Raw genomic sequence first — 6,242 nt, forward strand, 5'->3', positions numbered from 1 at the left:
CACGGTAGGGGCGGGGGTTGCCGGACAGATGTACCCCCTCCCTTCCCCTCTTCCCTGGGGCTGCCTGCCCGCAGAAACACCGACATCAGCCCGTCTGTCCCCAAAATGAGCTGACAGACACACCCGCGCAATTATCCGCGGCGTTATCGTCCCTTCTCACGGGCTGCCACAAGCAGAATGGAGAAAGGAGCGAGCTCCGTGCTGGTGTTCCTTCTAAGTGCGTTTCGCGCAAGGATGAGTGCAGCAAAGGGAGGTTTGGGTTTGGTTTGGGTTCGTTTTTCACAGCTATCGCCCCTACTTTCCCCAGGTTTTCCCTATTTCACCCGTTCCTTCCCCTTCCCGTTTCGAAATGCCGGTCTTTGCTTGCTGACCAGACCGAAGGGCTCCCTCCTCCTTAGGCGAACGCAACAAATACATGAATAAACAAGCTACAGGAGCGGAGCAGCATCCCTGGGAGGAAAGTTACTTTCCTTGGGCGACAGTAACCCACTAAAGCCCTGCAAGGGATCTTCTCCGGGGGGAAGGGGGGGGTCATCCAGATGCTGCTGAAAGCGGCTGGAGACCCCCTCCTTGCCCTTCTGCTGTTGCCCCCCGAGGAATGAGGGGCTGGGACTGGGACACCCCTGGGGACAAGGGGGGTTGCCCTCCCCTAGAACTACGGGACACGCTCCTGGGTCACTGCTAAAAGCAACACAACTCCGTATTTTTTAATAAAGAGCGTTCTCTTGCGAGCTGGCCGCCTTCCACCCGCCCCACGGATGAGCTGGCTCTGTAAACACGGAATAGCAGATTAACGCTGCTGTTCTAACCTCGGGACGGGGACGGGACAGGGACCCGTGCCATGCGAAAGCTTTTACGGCCGCTGATCTATGGGCTCCATAGTAGCCCTTTTGTTTGGAGGGGGACAACAGCGCAGAGTCCTGCTGCCACCCCCCCCACCCCGAGCTTGGCTCGGCCCGGCCCGGCCCCTCTCCATCCTCCATCTCCATCCTCTCCGTCCCCATCCCTCCCCAGCCCGTGGCTGGCCGCGGCTCCGGGTATTATCCGCAGCACCACCGGTTGCAAAAAATCGTGCATAAGGAGGCTTTTTCTTTAAATTTTATATTTTTAAAGTATTTTTTTAATGGGTGATGGCTTTCATTTGGCAGCTCAGAAGAACCCGTGGAAAGTGGCAAAGTGAGCTGCCAGTAAGGGGGGCTGCTCTTTTACCAGCTGGAGGGAAACAGGGTGGGGGGAACAGGGTACAGAATGAAGGGGAAATCAGGGAAACAAGTACTGGAAGAAGAGCCCGGGGGGAATGGGGGGGGGGGGAGCTGAGCACTGCAGCCATCCCGCAGCCTCCCCGCAGCCTCCCCTCAGCCGTCACAGCCACCCGCCTGCAACCCAGCCCAGCCTCCAGAAAGAGTGGTTTGTTGGCAGAAAAGGAGTTGAAATAAGAACAAGAGGAGGGGGGGAGGAAAAAAAGGAAAAGAAAAAAAAATATTTTAAAGAAAAAAAAAAGAAAAAACCTAAAAAAAAAACCAGAAAGAAAAGAGAAATAAAGGAAAAAATAAAGGGAAAAAATAAGATAGAAAAAAAAGAAAAAAGAAAAGAAAAAAGAAAAGAAAAAAGAAAAGAAAAAAGAAAAAAGAAAAGAAAAGCAAAAAAGGAAAAAAAAAGAAAAAGGGGGGGGAATAGCAAAAAAATGTTTCCCCCCTCGGAAAAAACAAAACCAAAAAAACCACCTTTAAATTGTGAAATATTTCCCTGAGTAAGGATTTTCCCCCATATCGTTTTACTCTCTCAATCCCTTTTGGTAAATCCCTTCCATGCACGATACATTTGGGGTTTTCCCCTGTGTTTGCCCTTTCTGTGTAACACGGGCATGATCTCGCTTAATGGTTTGACTTGATTTGGCACATCCCCTATGACAGCGAGACGGGGGCATTTAAAAACTATATAAAATCGGAATAAAACAGCAGATGGAAGTTGGAGTACCCGGAAAACCTCTAGACAGAGCACACTGTAGCCAGAATGGGCTTTACCTTTATGAGACGCTAAAAAATGCTGCTATGGACGCTTTGGAGACCTTTGAAATCCCTTCATTTGCTATTTGATGCATTTGACATCCGAGCTCATTGTACCCCCGAGGCGTCCAAAACCTTGAAAATCGGGTTTTATTAACCTAATAAAATGCAAGCACGCAAAATTCGGAGGGAAATATAAGAATCAAAAAAAAAAAAAAAAAGGAAAACAAACAAAACAACCCTAAAACACACACCCTCCCAAACAACCCTCTGACGAGTTTCTGGAACTATTTCAAGGTTGGATTAAATGTGGAGGAGGTGAACCATTTTTTTTTTGGTCAGAATAGGATTTTCCGTTTTATTTATTTATTTATTACAGAGACGATTAGTTTTATAGCAGAATCGCTTTATAGAAGAAATCTAGCATCCCTTTACATTTACAACTGACAAGCTGTCTTCCTTTCCATCTTTATGATATATTTCCCCTCTTCCTTGATTCCTGCATTGCACAATAACTCAGCCATTTTTATGAACAAAGGGGAAATATAATGAGAACCATTACAGCAGCAGTGTGCATTTTCTGCTCCACTAGCAGAGGGGTTTGCATGCAATATATTTTGTTTCAAGCCCAAACTAGCGATCTTAACGTTTTACATGATGGGAAAGGATGTATTTACAGTGTGGCCGTTGTTCTCTGGGACATTGGGATTTTACGGTGCCATAATCATCACCTGGCTGGAGGTACCACCTCCACTTCCCTCCCCTTGATAGACAGCATCCTTCCTCCTGCAGCATCAGGGAGAAGGGAGCCAGATGTTCCCCCCCGGCTCTTCTTTTCCGTAACGAGAACTGTTAACGAAAAACAGAATTAATAATGAATAAGAAGGAAACAATAATAAAAAGCCACCTCTGTAACCGCTATGACTCCCAAAATGTAAATAAGTTCCAAGTTTCCCCGAACGCAGCTGGAATTCCACTGCAGCAGCCTCAGGCTCTTAATGCCCCGGGCACATGTTGCTGGCTTAAAGCAGCGTCTGGTGTTAGAAGAAACCCCACCTTTTTCTATCAGATTCCGCTCTAAAGTGCTTGTTTCCACCAAAAAAAGAGTGTGGTTTGGGGCTCTCTGGGGCATGGCTGTGCTCACGGGCACCTGCCACAGATAGCCGGGGCTGTTCTCACTCTAATTGAGGCACAGGTGCCATAAACTCAGCAGCAATTAACAATTGGTAAATAAGTGTGCAGACTATAAAGCTAAGTGTTGCATCCTTCAGATAACGGCTTATCTATATAGCCATTACACCCACAGTTGCCTCTCTTCCGTGTAGAGAGGCTGGAGGTGTTGGCTTCTATAGGAAAATATTTATCCAGTCCCTTTGGGACAGGAGGTTTTAACCCAGTCTGACTTTATTTGCCAGGAGAAAGCCTTTTCTTGTTTTTATTTGGTGGGTTATCGTGCCATGGATTAAAATCCTTAAAAGCTTGTCGTTTGCCCACAAAACAGATAATCTGTGTGGAGCGACAGGAGTTTTAATCAAGTCTTCAGACAGGTATCTCTTCTGTCATTCCTTCTTGTTAAAGATCATCATTTGACCATATACACTCTTGGTAAAAACTTGGTGAAAGGCTCTTGGTAAAAACAAGCTTTATATATATTCTAGAAAAAGAAAAACAAGAAAGGAAAATAGGAGCCAACCCCTGAAGCACACTGGTCCATGTGGTCCAGCTAAGATAAAAGCAAAGCAAGCAGCAAGTCTCCCTTGGATCTGGGTACCACTCAGGGCCCTGGAGATGGGCACAGGAAGAGAAGATTCTCTGGAGAGAATCTCTCCACACTGGCATCAGTGTACACCACTTCTCTGATCCAGGGTGTTAGGCTGATTCATTAAATACTACGTGGACTAAGGAGATTTAACCAGATTTAGGTGCTGGTCCTTTATCCTCAGTCTTTCTACTTAGAGTTTTATCTACTTAAGAATGGTCTGATGCAGGACGGAGTGCAGGGCGCTAGAGACCTCAAATACCAGACTTGTATTAACGTTCCAACAGCAGCACAAACTAGGAAAATGTTCTGTTATTCTGTTATTTTTCTTGTAAATTTCAAGGTTTAATACAAAAAACAGTATTTGTATATTTTTTAATTTATTTTTATTTATTTTTGATAGATGAGGAAACTGAGGCACTAGTAAAAAAGCGCTATCCAAGGTGTGTTTTCAGTGGTAAAGGATCCCAACATAGGTTATTTGCATTCCAGCCTGGTGCGTTTATACCAAAGCTACTCTGACTTTCAGACAGGAGTCTTCACCTGGTTCTTACTGAAGTGGATGGACATTTTAGTACCGCTTTCAAAGAAGAGCTGAGGAGAGTGGTAAATGATCATTCCCTATTGATCCTTTCTAAACATCTCTCTGTTTCTTTTTTCCTCTTTTTTTCCTTCATGTAAGCAAATCTCCCAGCCCCGGAATTCAGAGTTGGGGGGGTCTGTAGAAAAATGGGAGCACTGGTATGCTTTGGTCCAGAGGAAAGCAAAATAATCAGTCTTCCAAGCAGCATTTTCAAGCAGGGGAAAGCTGCAACCTGAACCCTTTCTCTCAACTAAAACTGTCCATTTTTAGAAGGGTACCCTTTCTGATCCACCTATATAATCCTAAAACATGACAATTTTGCTGGCAGCAGAATGCATAAGAGCAGCAGAGTGAATTTCACATGTGAAAGCCAAGTCATAACTTTCCATGATACTGCACACACAAAACTCAGGGCTTACACGGGAGTAGAAATCTTACATGCTTTAACTTAATCCCAGTATAATGGAGCCACATTACAAGAAAGAAGGTTTTTCTCAGTAGCTTTGAGGATAAAGCTGTGGATTTCATCTCACTATCTTCCTATCCCCATAGATGAAACTAAAATCCAGAGCCCCAGAAGTAGGGGGAAATTTTGCCACTGAGTTAAGTGAGAATCATAGTGAAAAGAGATGAAATCTCTAGATAAAAAAAAAACCAACAAACAATACTCCATTGTAGTTGTTTTTGGCCAAATACTGTCCTGTGTTTGTAATCTGCTCTTCAGCAATGGTCATTTGGGTGCAGGAATCTTGTTAGTTTCACCAGCAAAGCCATGTAAGCCAGAATTGCAGCATCAGGGCACCGTCAGTCTTGGCTGTGAGATTTGAAGGCACTGAGTTCTCTGCAAGAGAAGCTTTTTTAGGCCAAACCTTCAAAAGTGTCCTCTGAGAGCTATGGGAAGTTAGACGCCCCAAGGAGCTGGCCACAGCCATGTGGGTCTGATCACCCCATGCCTATATTTGCAGGTTGTTGATGCTGTGCCTTCCATGGGGTCCCACTGGTGATCTCACCGTGTTTACCCAGCACTCTCATTGCAGTCAATTGGATGATTGACTGAAAGACTGAACTACAATAGGATTTTCTTGCCAAAAATGTTATTCCTGAGGGCCTCTGACAGCTCCCTTCTGTGATGCCATAAAACCCCTCCCTCCCTGTTCTGATCCTCTCCTGCATTTGGTCTTGGCAAACGTGCTAAAAGAGAAATGAATGGGCCAGTAAGTAGTTTATTACTGTCACTCATTTGGGATGCACAATGACCCTGAGTACCCCCTGCCTCGTAATCACATTAAATGGTGCTAGCCCTCAGCCTGCCACAGAAAGGTCTATTTCACATATTTCTGTGCTTTCACCAAAAAAAAAAGTGCCGAGGTAAGACCTGCCACTCAATATTTCAGGCTGTAATTGCTGACCTGTTGAGTGCAGCACAAGCCAGCAGTAATTCCAAAGGCTCCAGGTGTTTTTATGCCTTTTTTTAGTTTTCTTTTTTTCACCTGGTTTGCAACAAAAATGCTCAAAACTAAAACAAAGCTGGGCCTCCACAGCTGAGGTTTAAAAGACTAGGGAGTTTATAAGGAGCTGAAGGAATGAGCAGGAAGAAGAAATGAGCACAGCCAGAGGGAGCAGACTGTAGGGTTCTTGTAAACACCTTTCTTCCAGGAGTATCTTATCAATATGAATCAAAGAGCAATTGAGCCCTTTATAATGATGCGGTTTTCATTTGGATAAACTTCCCAACTGGTCTTTTCCTTTCCCCCTGTTGCAGGTGGTTTCTGACCTGGACATGGGGCTCAAGTAGTAAAGGCTCCGTTTGTTCCACCTGCCAAGCCCGGCGCATCCCTCCTGGATGCAGCCGCCGCGCACTGGCTGCACATCTCCCGGCTGTACCCTCTAGTGG

Source organism: Pezoporus flaviventris, unplaced genomic scaffold, assembly GCF_033815535.1.
Source record: "Pezoporus flaviventris isolate CSIRO_AGI_PZ_B2104156 unplaced genomic scaffold, CSIRO_AGI_Pfla_v1 ptg000082l, whole genome shotgun sequence".
Taxonomy (NCBI): Eukaryota; Metazoa; Chordata; class Aves; order Psittaciformes; family Psittacidae; genus Pezoporus; species Pezoporus flaviventris.